The sequence below is a fragment of the Myotis brandtii genome, unplaced genomic scaffold (assembly GCF_000412655.1).
Source record: "Myotis brandtii unplaced genomic scaffold, ASM41265v1 scaffold311, whole genome shotgun sequence".
NCBI lineage: Eukaryota > Metazoa > Chordata > Mammalia > Chiroptera > Vespertilionidae > Myotis > Myotis brandtii.
In genome coordinates this window covers 4,023,891-4,041,658 of record NW_005361913.1, presented here as the reverse complement: position 1 = coordinate 4,041,658, position 17,768 = coordinate 4,023,891, and the positions used below count along the sequence as shown (strand labels likewise).

Below are 17,768 nucleotides of genomic sequence, written 5' to 3'. Positions count from 1 at the left end.
CTATATCTATATTTATTATAAATATACTTATATATTTATGTATTTATATATAAAGAATTGTATATATTATAAATTGATTCATATTTTGAAAATCAGATTATTGAGTAATGGGAAAAATTAAAAAGCAGTGCTAAGAATAGATATCCCTGCCTACTTCCCAATCATAGGGTATTGTATTAGTCAGAGGTCTCCAGAGAAATAGAGCAAATTACACACACACATACACACTGATTGTTTATTTTAAGGAATTGGCTCACATGATTGTGGGGACTGACAAGCCTGAACTCTGTAGAGCAGGCTAGAAATTCCGGCAGGAATCACTGTTGCAGTCTTGAATCTAAAGGCAGTCTGTCAGTAGAATGCCTTAGTTTTCTGGAAACTTCAGATTTTTGTCTTAAGGCCTTCAACTGATTGGAAGAGACCAATCCATATTATGGAGGGTGATCTGCTTTACTTACTAGTAAAATTTACTGCTTTAAATGTTAATCACATCTAAAAAAATATATTTTCACAGCAACATCTAGACTGTGAAACAACTGTGTACCATAGACTAGCTAAGTTGACACATAGGAACTAATCATTATAAATAACATATGACTCAGTAGCCCCTCTTCTGGGTATTTATGAAAATTTAAATTTACACAAAAAAATATACATGAATGTTCATGGTGGCTTTATATCCCCAAGCTGGAAACAACCCAAATGTCTTTCAACAAGTGAATAAATGAACAGATTGTGGTATATCCATACAGTGGAATGCTGCTGAGCAATAAAAAAAAGAGCACAGTATTGATATATGCAGCAACTTGATTGAATCTCAAGAACATTATGTTGAGGGTTTTTTTTTAAGCCAGTCTCAAATGATTACATGCCATGTGAGTCTATACAGAACATTCTTGAAATGACAAAATTATAGAGATGGAGAATAAATTAATGATTGCCAAGAGTTAGGGGTGGGAGGAATAATGACTAAAGGGATAACATCAGAGAGTTATTTTGGGTGTGATGGAGCAAATCTGCATGTCGATTGTGGTGGTGGTTACTGGATCTATGTAGTAAAATTTATAGAATTTTCCTCTTACTCCTACCCCTTACCCCGAAAAAAAGTGAGTTCATGGAAAAACTGGTGGAGTCCAGATAAGAGCTATAGTTGTGTTAATAGAATGATAACAATGTCAATTTCTTAGTCTTAATAATTGATGCTGTGATTATTTCCTTTTCTTGACTTATTGCATTAGCTAGTACTTCCAATACAGTGTTGAAAAGCAGTGGGGAAAGAGGTTGCCTATACCTGACCACACATATTTTTAAAAGAGATTTAATATGCCATTCAAATACCACAAGCTTTATCTTATTTAAACCTTTCTTCAGTAAAAGGTACTTGTAAATATGGTATTATAAAATTAGAATCATAATAATTTTGAATTGAATTTTGTTGGGACATGATTATGGGTTTAGTTATATTTGGGAGACTATTCTTCAATAAGCAAGTCTGCTTATTTTCTTCTTAATTGGAGAAGTATAAAACATGCTCATTCTCTATAAATACTGTTAAGTTTTTGTGTATCCTTCTAATCATTTTTTAGGCATATAATTGCATATTATTTGTTTTGGGACTTTAGCTTGGAGGTGATATTTCTTTTACTTCGCTTTTCAGTCTCTTTATGCCTCTTCCTATCCTAAATATAGTTTGCACATGGGCGGCTACATAAAATGATGCTAAATGAGACATTAAGAAACAGTGATCCGCCCATCTTCTTCATTGTGTTTATCCATACAAGTTGTTTATCCAAGCAAGACTTCCAATACTTATATTTCATGGATATCCCTGCCCTTCAGTATTGTCCAATAGCAATGTTGTGTATAACATATCCTGGAATTCTTCCTTTTTTGAGTCAGAACAAAGTTTATACGACAAAGGTGGTTCTACTTAAATACACATGGTTAATGATGAAAGTGGTTTTCTATGAGAACTCAGGAATAACTAACATGTCAAAGACTTCCAATACTTATATTTCATGGATATCCCTGCCCTTCAGTATTGTCCAATAGCAATGTTGTGTATAACATATCCTGGAATTCTTCCTTTTTTGAGTCAGAACAAAGTTTATACGACAAAGGTGGTTCTACTTAAATACACATGGTTAATGATGAAAGTGGTTTTCTATGAGAACTCAGTAATAACTAACATGTAGCCATTGCGCTACTGAAGCTAGAAGGAAAAGGAGGAAAGAAAAGGGAGGTAATATGGGGCAGAATTAATCAAGGTGTGTCATAAGTCAGTATGGGGGCCTAAAGCATCAGCTGTGCCTACACAATTTGAAAAGGTAAAGCATAGTGAGTAGAGATTGCAGAAGTTGGCATGAGGCAGTTAGGAACATTACAGAGTTTTCATCTTTACTATTTGTAGTAGACTTAAATCATAATTGGAGACATTGCTGTAGCCAAACCATATTTGGTTATTATATTCATGATTTAATTATTTTAAAAGCACATCTCTTTTCCAGGATGAAAGGATGGAGACTAGTAATTTTCTTCTCTACTTGGGTGTTAATTGGGTTTTAGCAATTTAGAACTTTCTACAGTTGGCCTTTGTTGTGTTTTTTTTTTGGCTGCCCAGCACCTTTGAACACTTTCCCTGTAATCCAGGGCACTTCTACCATCATGATAATCACCTCTCCAAGATGGAACTCAGAAAACTAGCTCCTTTGTCATAGGGCACAGGCATGTGACCTAGATCCCATCAATAAACCAGTTCAGAAGTGAGCAAGCTGAGGAAGGAGGCTCCACCCAGAATCCATGTTTGCTAGCCTGAGTTGCAGCAGCTGCAGCCAACTGTTGAGGGGCTGCATTTGCAGCAGAAGCACTGTTTTCTCTTCAGGCCTGTTTTGTACTTCTTTGTATCTGAAAACTTAGTATTAAGCTCATTCTCAGTGTTTCTTTAATAAATTACTTTTCTGTGTGATTACTCAGAATCTGCTGCCATTCCTTAAAACCGCAAGCTCGAATGGTATCAATTCTCAGCACTGTGGAATATGCTATTAGGATGTCCAGACTAAATTTGGCCTGGCTGTTTTTTTTAGTGACATGTAAGAGCAGAGGGCAGGGTCTGGGCTCAAAATTGAATGAATGATAGCGGTTTTAGGACTAGAGCTAGAAATGTAGGTCTATAAATGTGAAGTAAAGACTGAGTTCAAGATGAAGGTTTGAGCCACTATAGAAAAAGCTAACTCCAAGACTAGGTGAGGATAGTGATCAAAGGTAGTGAAGTCAGAATAGGTTAGATTCATGCTTGATTGACAAGCTGAAATATATGTAATTTTTTTGTTGTTTTAGAAATTTTTTATTTATCTTTATTGTTGAGAGTATTCAGTACTATTTTCTGTTTCTGACTTCCCTTTGTCATATTTCCAGATTATCTTAAAAACTTTCAAAGAATCAGGTTTTGTCTATTATGTATAAAATTGACCAAATAAAAAATATTTTTTATTGTTTTTAGGATTATATACTGCCATCCAGACTTCCATTTAGTTAGTATTAAAATAATGATGCTAACTTTCCAATTACTAGTGAGTTTTATGCCTCAGAGAGCACTTAGTATGAAAATATACCTCCAGAATCTGTGGACCTATGACATTTTTTTCCAGACACTCTTGGCTTGGTAGATTTATAGGAATATTGAGAGTTTTACTTACCCAGTAGTTAGGGAATATGGCAATCAGGAGACAGTGTTGCTTTAATAATAAGGAGTAAACTGTACGTGCTGTTTCTCGAGATTCAGAGGGTTGTCTTAGTCAAAGCCCGCTCATCCATCTGTAATGGAAAGGTTCCTTCTCAAAATGTTCTATTAAATAAAATGGTGATAGTAAAAATAGTTATCATTTATTTAATGATGACTATTTCCTGTCATTGTGTTAGATGTTTTACATGAATGATCTTAAGCCTTACAACACCCAGTGAGACAAGTTGTTATCCCTGTCTTAGAAAGAGCACAAGGCTGAGAGAGTTAGGAGACTTGCTCATGGCTTTTTAGGTCTATTTCAAGTTGATGTTTCAGAGTAATTTTAAATAAAACAAAAGGAGACTAAGGTATCTTTCTTAGGAATCTTTAATTGCTTATCCTAATCCTGATTTCAGAGTCTAAGTAGAGTGGCCCTGTGGCCCATCCTGAATAAGTCATTGCCTCACCAACATTCAAAATGCCCTTTGTACTTGCTGTAGTGAGTCACATATTCAACATGCAGACGTAAAGTCTTTTAAATATTTTAGGCTATAAAGAAATTCCCATTTTGAAATTTTTCTTTCTTTACTCTGTTACAGTAATCCTGATTGCTGGGAAGGTCATGTGGGGATGAGGGAAGAACTTAACAAAACAATTATCTCACCCGAGAAATACAGGAGCCTCAAGGAGGGGACCGTGTCTAAATGGAAGATTTTGAGTCTTTGTATATCTAGTAGCGCGCGCGCGCGTGTGTGTGTGTGTGTGTGTGTGTGTGTGTGTGTGGAGAGAGAGAGAGAGAGAGATTGTGAAAAAGAACAGGCAAGCTGCTATAGTGAAAGAATGGCGAGGGTAAACTGAGGATTGCTTATTTTCCTTGTGCATTACATTCATCTCATTCAACATAAGACTTTAATTGTTTGATTTAAACAACTCCATGCTTTTTCAGAACAACAGTCTGTATTTTATAAAGTCTGACTTAAGATTGAGGTGAGAATAGAAAAATAGGGGTTGAGGTTTGTATTTTGACTTTATTCAGGCAAGAGCTCTCACTTAGAAAGCTCTTGTTCATCACAAAGTTTGTTTTAGTGAGTCTAAATAATGCACAGAAACTTCCATCATTTATCAAATGGTTTGTAATTTAAGCTGTAGCTATATACCATTTGAGATATCTATTAAAATGAATGAATAGCATAATTTATGTTTGTTATATATCTTAAGTGTTAGGCATAAGAATGCTTATTGGGTGGGATGGTATTTGAGTAAAAAATATCTTAAGGCAAACTAAAAGTTATTAAAAAGTGATTTTAAAAGGTATTTAGATGTCTTAGATTCCATTATATACAGTAATCATCTTTTAAATAGACACATCTATAAATCACACTAATGATAAGGATTGAGGAGATAGTAGAACCTCAACCAGTTGTCAAAATACCAAGCCAATTATATTAATTAGTGATTACTATGACATTTGGAAGAATACTTCCAATCAATTTTGTTTCTTTTATGATGGAACTGTCCTTATAAAAACAGGGAAACCATTAAATTGACTATCTTTACATAAATGAAAATGTTGATAATTCCCAGTGTACTTTTCCCATAAGAATTTTAGGAAAATGCATTCATATTGAAGAATAATCTACAGAGCTCTGTTTATAGCCTGCGGATGGTTTTATACAGATGATATATTTAGTGTGGAACAATATTGCATTTTACTTAGTAAAAACATACAAAGGGTATTGATGCATGACATCAATATGAGAGAAATTGGTTTAACTGTGTACGGTTTGGTCGAAAACATCCATAGGTATATAGTATGTTGAACCTATGAAGTTGTTTATGTAAAGAGTTGAGGCTTGGGCCTAACCCCACAAGGGAATCTGGGCAGCACACTTATTATGTCAAGGATATGTTGTTCTTGTAAGAGTTGACATTACTTTGGGCTAAAATTTTGTAAGTATTGAGAAATAATACTTCTATTACACTCTGGAGAAATTCATTAAAAATGTGTTAGAAAAAGAGACCTCTGAGAAAAATTAAAAGAAATTGAAATTGTTTGATTTAAATGGAAGAATTGAGAGATTAGGAGTTATGAGGGGAAGAGGTAACAGCTATTCATTTTTTTCCCAAAAAACCAAGAATAAGGGATTTTTTCTGGCTATTAATGAGAGTGGAAAATATGCAGGTTTGTTGTTATAATAGTACCAGAAAGAAAAAGCATATTTTCTTAGCAATTTTGAATGACTGCGTGCACTCATTTAATAAATACGTACTGAATGTCTTCCATAGAAAAGTCCACTGTTAGGTGTTGATTCCTGTTTGAATACAAAAGACTAAGCCAGGGACTAGATACAAGGTATCCTCCTAGTTCTGTGACTTTTTGTGAAAGTAGTTAGCAGGTTAAGTGAGACTTCTTGAGAAATGGAAAATCAATATGCTATTGTTTCAGTGGGGGTACTGTACCTAGATGTTAGATATAGAGTCAAGAGTTTAATGCTTCTATAGAGTTAGTCACTCTTTCATGCCAATTAAGTTGACCTTCATATCTAAGTATTTTTTTTAATATTTCTTAAGAAATGTCAAGAGAAGCAAGTGAAATTAGTAATGCTGCTCATATTTTTGTCATTATTTACAGTGTATTATGTTTACACAGTATAATTCATCAGCCAACTTTAATTTCATAAGCTATTCATTGTGCTTAAATGGTGCCTTTTTATATTAAATATTTATGACAGTCTCTGAGAAGAATATATTAAAATGGCAGATGGGGGTCATTTTAAACATTTCCTTGATTGAAGGAAAAGAACCCCCCTTGTGAATTTATAGTCTGCTTTCACAGAAAGTTCACAATGCCCGATAATAACCAAGGAGGTAAGAATTCCACCAATTCCCAGCGCTGTGATTTCAGAAAGCAATGGCTGCAAACAATCTTCATGCTTCAGCAGCTCCCATTTTGAAATTGTTTGCGAGGGCAGTGAAGAATGGTGAACAAAAACATTTACAGTTGTATTGCCTATTAATAATTCAATAGGAGTATATCTCTTTTGCATTACTATTGCTTTTTCATCGATTTTTACCCATAGTAGCAAAGATAAGTAGAAACTAAAATTTTTGACTTATGTTGACAGGAAGATATGTCCTAGATGCTAGAATTCTAGAATGTGGAAGGTACTTTGGGAATCATGTCCTAGAGTTCCTAAATGAGGGATGTGCTTTTGGCTTTACTTTTTTCTACTTGTCTTGGTAACTAATAAGCCTGAATCCAGGAATGATGATTATGTCTAACCCCCTCAGAATGGGGTCTTTTAGTAAAACTTCAAAGAAATATACATCTTTAATTATATTACCTTCTTTGATAGTACTCATAAAAGCTACTGTTTTTAATAAGAGTTTTATTGAATATAAAAATTAAATACATTAATTTTATTAAAATCTTGGAAGATTATATATAAACTATCACTTGACTGTTGACAGTTGAGATGCTTCTTTCTTAACCAGTTTTATTCTGTTTTTCTAAGTGAACAGCCTATGTTTGATGTAAAAGGGAAATTATTATTTTTGAAAGTCTCTTTTCAGAGATGGTTGCTTAGAATAACAATTTCATTAACGTTTAGTGAAAACTTTGAAAGTCTCAAGCCAGAGAAATTATGACTCTTGTTGTACTTAAGTCACTTGCCAATCAAAATTGGCCATTCTTGGCTGATAGAGTGATTATTTTACAATTATACCAAATGAATGGGTATGTGTGGGTTCCATGGGCAGGTGTGTAATTTCAGAATCTCATTAAACTTATATTTTTCAAGGAATTATCCAACAGCTATTAAGTGGGGGTGTGAATAAATTGATTTTCTAGTAGTAAAAATTATGTATCTTCATTTAAGAAAATGGTTTCTTGTGTGCATTGAGTGAGCATCATATTTTAGCATAAAGTCCAGGAATTTCTCCACCGATGCATATCTAAGAATCTATGAATCCCCTGATACATCAAGTAAAATGTTGCATGTGCCTTATCTTTGGAAAGGGATCCATGACTTCCATCAGTGTCAAAGGAGATCTCTAACCCCAAAAGTTGAGTGAAATAATCTGGTCTAATCTCCTGTTTTCCAGATAAAGAAATGCGATTCAGCAAAATCAAGTGACTTATTTAAAGTGAGACAACATTGGAAGTGCTACAGTTAAAATCTTTTCATCTACTATAGACTGTCCCTGAGGTTTCCAATATTTTTTAGAAGTTGGAAGTTCAGAATCTGGAGTTGAAAAAATTATGAATCTTTTCCATGCAAAAATATATTCAACCCAAAATACATATAACTAGAGTCCTGGAATCATAATATCTCAGGGATATTGTTTTGAGTTCCATCTTCACTTGAAGAAATTATTTATAGAAGCCAGTCGATATTCATTCCATCTTGTAAGTGAAGGCAATGCCTCCTCCCCCTGCCCAGTTTTAACACTATACAGTGGAAATGTAGCCTCTCCTTCTCCTAACATTTGTTAGAATAAACCCTGACAGTTCCAGACAATATGGAGGGTTCCCAGTAGACATAGAGAGGATCATCACTTCAAGGGCCAGGCTTAGTGGGATAACTTTCCTGGGCAGATGGTGACAACAGATGGCTTTAATGTATGCAGCCACTCATTCGCTGGGTTTTCTTTGGGGGTACTTCAGGTCTTCTCCGGGGAGGGGGCATATAAAGGTACTACCCCACTTTCCTGGTAATAAAGACTAGCCTCTGTGGCAATGAAAGCAGTCTCTAGTGCAGCACAGTGGAGGAGAAAATGGAAAGGAGAACCCAGAAGAGCAGAAATGGCTCCCCACACAAGAGCAGTAGTAAGGAAAGAAATGGAGGCAAGAAGGCAGTGAGATGGAGATGCTTGTAAAGGGAAGGCACTCCGAAAGGAATGCCAACGGGGATATTTCCTGTTTAATCTTTAATAATCTTTCTGTATTTTGATTTTCGTAGCAGTGATTTTTGCTTTATGTGTGGCTTTTTCTTTCCCATTCATAATTGTCAAAAGTGTGTGTGTGTGTGTGTGTGTGTAGGAAGCGGTACCTGGGCTGATTTTTTATGTTTAATTTTTGTTGTCTGGCACCAACCCTGAAGATCTGCCTCTGTCCACATCCGAGGTCAGTGGCAGGTGTGTTCTCGCCACTGGCAGATGGACTGCTGATGGCCCTGTTCTGCACACCATCCGAAAGCCAATTCACGTCAACGTCTCCTCCTTCGACCCCAAAGAATATAAAGGAAAAAGGCTCAGGGATTTGGCACATTGGTTCTTTTAAAGGGTGTTAGCTCCTGGTTTATGATTTTAGTACTTGTTTTAATACTTAAACTATATTTTTTATTTTTCTTTAATTTTAACTCATCTTCATAATGTTGGCTTATAAGAAAAAAAATTCATCAAGATGATTTAGATTTTCCAAATCAAAAGTGTAAGTGACTTTTGGACTTCTTTCTTGACAAAAATCACCACGAAAAGCTGCATTGAGACAACAAACCTAACTTGAAAAACACGTAATGAGTTAAAAAGCAGACTCAGAAAGCTTCTTATAATAGAAGTTGGCTGAAGTGGTTTTAAGCATTTATTTCATTACTTTTTAACTCCTTGACTGTTAACACTATAAACGTGAATTTGAGAAAAAATTAACTTGTTTTTGAACTCTATAAAAAGTATTTTTTTTCTTTTAATTAACTTTATTGTTTTTAAAGCCCTGCATCAAGCTCTATTTCTGTGCTTGGGTAGTTCCCATTTGCAAACGGGGCAATTTCTGCATATAGGTCTGAACAGGCTATGCCACAATTATCCTTTTTATTGTAACTTTACTATCACAGAAGTAGTTTTCTTCTCCAAATGGAAATTCCAGAGTAACTCTAATGTCTTACTACACATACTGTTATTTCCAATTTCCAAAAGCAACAGCGCCTGCTCCAGCAAAAAAAAAAAAACAACAAAAAAAATCCATGTTGAGACCTGGGATGGATCCATATCTCCTCATTGTTACTTTGGTGTCTGGCACAATAGTAACAGTTGCTAGTGTTTGTTGTTTACTGTGTGCCAGGCAAAGTGGGAACTGCTTTGTATGGATTCTCTTATTTCATCAGCCCTCTGAGGTATGGAATGATTGTCTTCATCTTACAGCTGAGAAAACCTAAGCTCAGAGATGTAGGTAACCCCCACAGCGCCCTAGCTAATGAATGGTGGAGCGAGAATTCTAACCAAGCTGACTCGAAAGCTTTCTCTTACATGAGCCACCATTCTGTTCATACATTTATTGATGTATATTTAATATCGTTCTAGTTGTAGTTTATCTTTGGAACGACTTCAACTTAGAGAAGTAACTGTGTGTGGTAATTGCCCTTGTGCCAGGTATCAGGTCCTATGTTGTTTTTTCAGTGGAAAATTTCCTGTCATTGAATAATTGCCCTTGTGCCAGGTATCAGGTCCTATGTTGTTGTTTTTTCAGTGGAAAATTTCCTGTCATTGACTTGGAACCATCCAGTGTCACTATGGCCATTTTACAGACAAGGCCCAAGAGCCATTACTGTGCTCATTGTCACTGGCCAGTGAGAGGCCAACCCTGGTCTGGCAGCTGGCCCTCTGCAGACAAAGCTGTTCTGTAGCTGGGTGTGAACTACTGGGACAAGCTACACAAAGGGATGAAAGAGCAAATACGTTCTTTCTGAAAATGTGTGGTGGTATCTGTTTCTGTGGCATTTGATTATATTTAGAAAACTTTCTGAAAAATGATTTCCTACCCACAAGAACAGCAGAAAAATATTTTTTGAAAATAATTTGGCTTTGCCCAGGTTAAACATTTGAAGCATTTCCCTCCTTCCTGCCCCATCCCTTTCCTTCCTTTAGCAGATATTAATTGAGTATTTATTATGTGCTATATAGTCTTTGTGTGAAGAGCTGGAGGCATCTACATGAATAAAACATAATTGCAAATAGGTTTTTTTGTTTGTCATCATTGTATCTGAATTTTAAACAGATTCTTGGGCTGGGGGCTCATATCCATCAGTTCACTCAGCATTGGCACCTGCTTCATCCCCATTAGCTTTTCCAGAACTGCTACCTTCACCTTGAAGTTCCATGAGTTTTCCCAGTTCAGACTTGGACTTCTTCAGCATTTTGACCTTTTTAACAAAAACATGGATTAGATAAATAGATCGTCCAGCCTTCCTATATCTTCCCACTGCTAACTGGAATCATTTTGTTTGCACCTCTCAGTCATGATTTCCATCATCTTATGCATTTGACGGACCTGTTAACGCTGAGCCTAAGATGTCTTCTGAATCATATTGTTGTATTTTTTAGTAAAATCAACACAGAATAGACAAAGCAAATAAACCATTGGTAGTCTTGACTTCAACATGAGCTTCAATCATGGTGTGCCTTTTTAAAAAATCTTCACCTGATTATATGTTTTCATTAATTTGGAAGAGAGAGGAAGGGAGAGAGAGAGAAACGTCAATGTGAGAAACATCCATCTGTTGCCTACCATATGTGCCCTGACTGGTGATTGAACCCACAACCTGGGTATGTACCCTCGCCAGGAATCAAACCCATGACCCTTCGGTGCACAGGACGATGCTCTAGCCAACTGAGCTACACTGGCCAGGGCATGGTCTGCCATTTTTTGACCATGGAGCACATCTTGTCACCGTAAGATCCATGCCGTGGAAATTAGTCAGGCAGTTTTTGCCCTAAACATCCTCAGTAATTAGCTTGAGTTTTCTAAGTGCAAATTCATCATTCTGCAGATTAGCTAGGCTCACCTCAAAAGCTGGACCCTTGAGACCATCAGGTGCGACTTTGGTTCCTCGTGTTCTTGTGATACTTGAGCCATTTGCAAGCTCTTTTTAAGAATGTGGAACCTGTACTCCTTTTGGGGATCAGTAATTGGGGAACTCAAAATCATAGTGTGAGTGTTAACTAAATTCAAGGAGGAATTTGACAAATTTTTAAGGTGTAAAAATATTTTCTGGGTTTTTTTGTTTTTGTTTTTGTTTTAGGATTTTAATAGTTAAATATGTTTAACTTGTTGCCATACATTCTTGTGAGCCCTCACCTAGCGTTTCTCTTAGTGTCGTTATCAGTATCACCAGGTTACACAGTCTTGGATATCACTGCAGAATCCTTTATTAGAATCTTGCCCACCCTGCCTCTCACCTGACTTTTTAAATGCTTTCTAGGTGATTCTTAAGCACAGTACTACTTGAGACTCTTTTTCTTATCAATTCTGTTTATATTTGAACAGAAACAAAAGCAACTCTGGTTTGGGTAAAAAAATTCCAGAGAGACTCCTGATGACTTATGAGCCCTAAAGGAACGCTCCATAGATCTCTGTAAGCTCAGTTGACACAACGCCACCTGGCTCAGAGACCTGCCTATTTTACAGAAGGGTTTTTAAAAATGGTTTAAGTAGGATGAAGTCAGATTCCCCTAATGCCAAAACTCTCACTTCTTAGAGAATCTAATTTCCCAATCAACACCAAAAGTGTTTCTCTAAAGAAAAATGGAGGGAGAGTATTTTCTACTGAGCTCCATCCAAAGAACCCCTTTTTCTGATGAAATCAAGTAATCCTCACAGGCCCCTTCTGGAGGAACCCAGCAAACTCTTTTAACTTTTATTTTATACTAGAGGCCCAATGCATGAAAATTCGTGCATTCGGGTGGATCCCTCAACCCAGCCTGCGCCCTCTCGCAGTCCAGGATGCCTCAGGGGATGTCTGACTGACAGCTTTGACCTGCTCCCTGGGGGATTGGGCCTACGCTGGCAGTCAGACATCCCTTTGGAAGCCCAGGAGCCCTCGGGGAATGTCTGACTAAGGGAACAGGCCTAAGCCGTTAGTCGGACATCCTTAGCGCTGCCTCAGAGGCAGGAGGGGCCCCTGCCACCACCGCTGCGCTGGCCAGCCATGAGCTGGCTTCTGGCTGAGTGGTGCTCCCCCTGTGGAAGTGCAAATTCATCATTCTGCAGATTAGCTAGGTGTGAGTGTCTGCCCCCTGGTGATCAGTGCGTATCATAGCGACCAGTTGTTCCGCTACTAGGGTCAATTTGCATATTACCCGTTTATTATGTAGGACAAGAGGCCCGGTGCATGAAATTCATGCACTCTGGGGAGGAGGGGTCCCTCAGCCAGGCCTGCACCCTCTGGAAGTCCTGGAGTGCTCTGGGGATGCTGTCAATTGGACATCCTTAGTGCTGCCACGAAGATGGGAGAGGCTTCTGCCACCGCCTCCGCTACTAGGGTCAATTTGCATATTACCCGTTTATTATGTAGGACAAGAGGCCCGGTGCATGAAATTCATGCACTCTGGGGAGGAGGGGTCCCTCAGCCAGGCCTGCACCCTCTGGAAGTCCTGGAGTGCTCTGGGGATGCTGTCAATTGGACATCCTTAGTGCTGCCACGAAGGTGGGAGAGGCTTCTGCCACCACCGCTGCACTCGCCAGCCCTGAGCCCGGCTTCTTGCTGAGCGGTGCTCCCCCATGGGAGCACCCTGACCACCAGGGAACAGTTCCTGCATTGAGCATCTGCCCCCTGGTGGTGAGTGGGTGTCATAGCGACCGGTAGTTCTGCCATTTGGTCGATTTGCATATTCGCCTTTTATTATGTAGGATTTGCTATGAGCCATCCTCAACTAGCTGTATTTTTTGTGTTATTGAATTTAGCAATTATGTTAAATTAAGATGGTCATTATTTATTCTCAGGTCAATTAAATAACTTCCCAAAGGAGCTAGGAATCAAACCTTGGGTGGCTGAATTTTAAGACTATGGAGTTGTCTTCCTAAGGAGAGAAAAATTCCCACTCTGAATCACTGAACATCCATCCAGTTAACCCACCGTCTTTCTGAACTTACAGCTGTCTGAAAAGGGCTCATCTCCTTTCTGAATTTCTGTGTTTACCTTACCCATGAGAATATAGTACCCTTTGCTCCAGGGCAATAAAATAATTGTTTTGGTTTTAAAGGTCTTTCCTTCTAGCTCTTACAAGATTAGGATAAACAGAGGTGATGTTTATGTCAACAATGTTATTTAGCCAAATAGGTGACACCGTCACTGTGAAAGCTAGATGATAGTGGACTCTAGGAAAGCAATGAGATATTTACGGATAAAACCAGAGACTCAAAATGAAGAATGCCTCTGCAACTGTAACTTTAGCACATTTGCCTGCATGTTATAATGTATTCACTGTAAAGTCTAGAAGCCTTATAAATATATGACTGGCAGTTGCCTCAGGCAGAAATCTTTTACTGATGCAATGAGATAAAAGTAATTAAGCTACATGTAGACTGATGGGTAATTAAATCCATGTGAAGCATTTTGTAACTAATTGCTATGTTCTAATCACAGATTGCTTTCTATTTGTCAAGGTAAGTGTATATAATTACACAGTCCTTATATTCTTTAATCTGAAATCATCCCAGTTGGGTGAATATTTTTAAGCACTCTGAATCTTAGAATATTTGGTACATTTCTTGCATAAAGATAATTTGCATATTTTGTAATTTGAGGGCCTTTTATGTAAATAGCTTTTAGTGTCACTGACAGCAGTTCTATGGTCAATGGAGATTTCCATAGTCTAGATTTATTGCTTGTTTTTAAATTTACTTTTAATAGTAAAGCTGGTTGTTATTTACTGAATGCTAGTAATGTTCAAAGCATTATATGGACTGTGGTACTGGTCACAGTAGTCTGAAAAAAAAACCAACAGTCAGTAAGTGGATTAAAAACTGGCTATTCCCAGTGACGTGGGTAAAATAAATACATAGCTTTCAGAGTTGCAGAGTCTCAGTATGGGACAGCATTGTGGTTCTAGGCATGGCTGTATCTACTTGACACACAGTAGCAGGTCTCACCGGCATTTCTAGAGTTAGGGCTAGAGATGTTTCATCTCTTGGTGAGAGTAGAATTTTGATGTAGACACCCATTCAAAACATGTTCTTTGTTTGCTTTTTTTTAAAAAATGGAATTCTTTTTTTTTTTATTCATTAAGGTATTACATATGTGTCCTTATCCCCCCAGATCGAAAGGAGATAAATGCACCCCTAGGTTCCCTGCAGCATTATTTACACTAGCTAAGATATGAAAGCAACCCAAGTGCCTATCAATAGATGGGCAGATAAAAGTGGTACATAGATAAACAATCCAATCAAAAAATGGGCAAAGGACCTAAATAGACACTTTTCGAAAGAGGTCATACAGAAGGCCAATAGACATATGAAAACATGCTCAAAGTCACTAATCATCCAGGAGATGTGAATCAAAACAACAATGAGGTACCATCTCACACTTTTCAGAATGGCTATCATCAACAAATCAACAAACCACAAGTGCTGGCGAGGATGTGGAGAAAAAAGAAACCTCGTGCACTGCTGGTGAGAATGCAGACTGGTGCAGCCACTGTGGAAAACAGTATGGAGTTTCCTCAAAAAGTTAACAATGGAATTCCCATTCGAGCCAGTAATCCCACTTCTAGGTATATATCCCAAGAAATCAGAAACACCAATCAGAAAGGACATATGCACCCCTATGTTCATAGCAGCACAATTTACAATAGCTAAGATTTGGAAACAGTCTAAGTGCCCATCAGCAGATGAGTGGATTAAAAAACTGGTACATCTACAAAATGGAATACTACGCTTCTGCTTGTTTTGTTTTTTTAAATGCAAGTTGCTTCTGCTGCTACACAACACTAGACAGTGTGTTTCTGGGATGTCTTCTCAGAATAACACACATGGATTCAATTAGATAATATTTGTAGAATTACTATGAGTAACATGATGACTAAAAGTTAATTGAGATCATATTCTGCAGATTATCTTCATTTGTGAATTTGCCTTTCTCATATCCTTAGTTGGATAGAGAGACTGTCTTCTGACCATCAAGGCATACTATAAAGCCATTGGATTAAAAAAAAAAAAAACAACACCTTTAATTCTGCGTCATACATACTTTTTATTAAGTTTAAGTATATAACATCATTGCTTATTGGTAATGACTTTTAAAAAGATACAATTGATCATGAATATATCTTAACTTTGGTCTTCTAAGTGGTAACCGATGAAAGGCATGGTTTTCTAAGGCTAATTTGTAATATATTGATTGGGAAGCCAGATAATTTCCCCCTCATTCATCCCACTGTTTTTATTCCAGCAGTTAAAGCTGCCCTGTGTGTTGTGCAGAATTGGACTTTTCTAGCCACACACTAGACCTGCTTCCCGGCCCTATTCTGTAGAAGACTGAGTTCCCTGCCAGTGAATGGCTTCTCTTTTTCAGATATAAATGTTATGTCAATTCCTTTACACCACTACACCTCATCCTATTGTTTCAGCTTTGTATTAGTGCATATATGCATAGTAAGTACAGATGCAATGTACTGTGTCTTTATTATATTTAAGCTTAATGCCTCAAAAACATATTCTTGCCCATACCCTGCTGATGAAATCGTTTTCACATCTCCCTGGCCTACTCCTTAGGGTTATATTTGCCTATTTTGTAAATAATTAACTCAAATCTTTTCTGTACATTTAGTTTCTTTATTTCTCTTTCATAGCTCTGTTATCAGTTTTGTGTATATGTGTCTTGGGAAACTTCATGCAGGGGTTGGTGGTGACTACTTAACAAATACTGCTTGGTGATGATAACAGCAATCATGCAGGGGTTGGTGGTGACTACTTAACAAATACTGACTGCTTGGTGATGATAACAGCAGCACTGTGACATGTTGCAAAAGGTAGTCTTTCACTTTCTAATTGCAAATATGCATATAATATTTTTGTTTATGTAGTGTTTGAAGTTTATTTTCAGAAGCATGCATTCATTTGGTGGATTTTTACAATAAGTTGATAATGCTTAGAAGCACCCTGGTAATCGCTACTTTAAATCAGGAAGCTCTACTCAGTGTTGAGGGAAATAGGTTATTGATTTGCATTAGACATAAGCCTGGGCCTGCCCTACTTAAACTTCACAGGAAGCAAAGGTTTCACATATGCAACGCCGTCTCTTTTCCTGGTAACCAGTGCCCTGCCTTGGTCTTTCTTTTTAACTTATATTTTGAAATAAGTCCAGACTTACAAAAATGTCGCAAAAATAATACAAAGAGTTCACATTTACCCTTTATCCAACTATTTCAAATGTTAATCTATTATATGACCATAGTACAATGATCAATGTCAGAAAAATTAGCATTGATATAATACTATTATGTAACCTACAGACCCTATTCAGATTTCATCCATTCTTCCATAATATCCTTTCTCTGGTCCAGGAGGCAATCCAGGATCCCATATTACAGTTAGTTATCTTGTCTCCTCAGTCTCTTCACCTCCAATCTGGGACAGGACCACTGTCTTCCTTTGTGTATGTAACTGGGATATTTTTGAAGTGGACCGGACAGTTGTTTTATAGGTCCTTTCTCAATTGGGTTTGTCTGATGTTAAAGTATAAAGTGTATAAGATAAAGCATCTTATATTTGTAAATCATGTTATTTAAAGAATTTTCAGTTTCTCTTGATTAATTATTTAGGAGAAAGTACAATTTGACTTAAAGTTTATGCTAGTTCTTTCAGTTCTTCATCTCAGACAGTTCTATAGTCTATACTAGAGGCCCAGTGCATGAAATTCATGCGGGGGGAGGGGTGTCCCTCAGCCCAGCCTGCACCCTCTCCAATCTGCGACCCCTCAAGGGATGTCCGACTGCCCATTTAGACCTAATCCCGGTGGGCCTGGTCACCCACAACTGCCCTCCCCTGCTGGCCTGATAGCCCCTAACTGCCCTCCCCTGCCAGCCTGGTCACCCCTAACTTCCCTCCCCTGCTGGCCTGGTTCCCCCAAAACTGCCCTCCCCTGCAGGGCTGGTCCCCCCCCAACGCCCTCTCCTGTGGGCCTCGTCCCTCCCCTGCTGGCCTGGTTCCCCCAAAACTGCCCTACCCTGCAGGGCTGGTCCCCCCCAACGCCCTCTCCTGTGGGCCTCGTCCCCTCCCAACTGCCCTCCCCTGCAGGGCTGGTCCCCCCCCAACGCCCTCTCCTGTGGGCCTCGT

General features: G+C 37.9%; 1 protein-coding gene and 1 pseudogene across 6 annotated transcripts in view; one reads left to right on the top strand and one right to left on the bottom strand.

Moving 5' to 3' along the window:
* CDKAL1 (CDK5 regulatory subunit associated protein 1-like 1) overlaps positions 1-17,768 on the top strand; it is a 645,197-nt gene that overhangs the window by 354,585 nt on the left and 272,844 nt on the right. The gene's annotated exons all lie outside the window — the stretch shown is intronic.
* LOC106726732 overlaps positions 10,705-17,768 on the bottom strand; it is a 16,015-nt pseudogene continuing 8,951 nt past the window's right edge.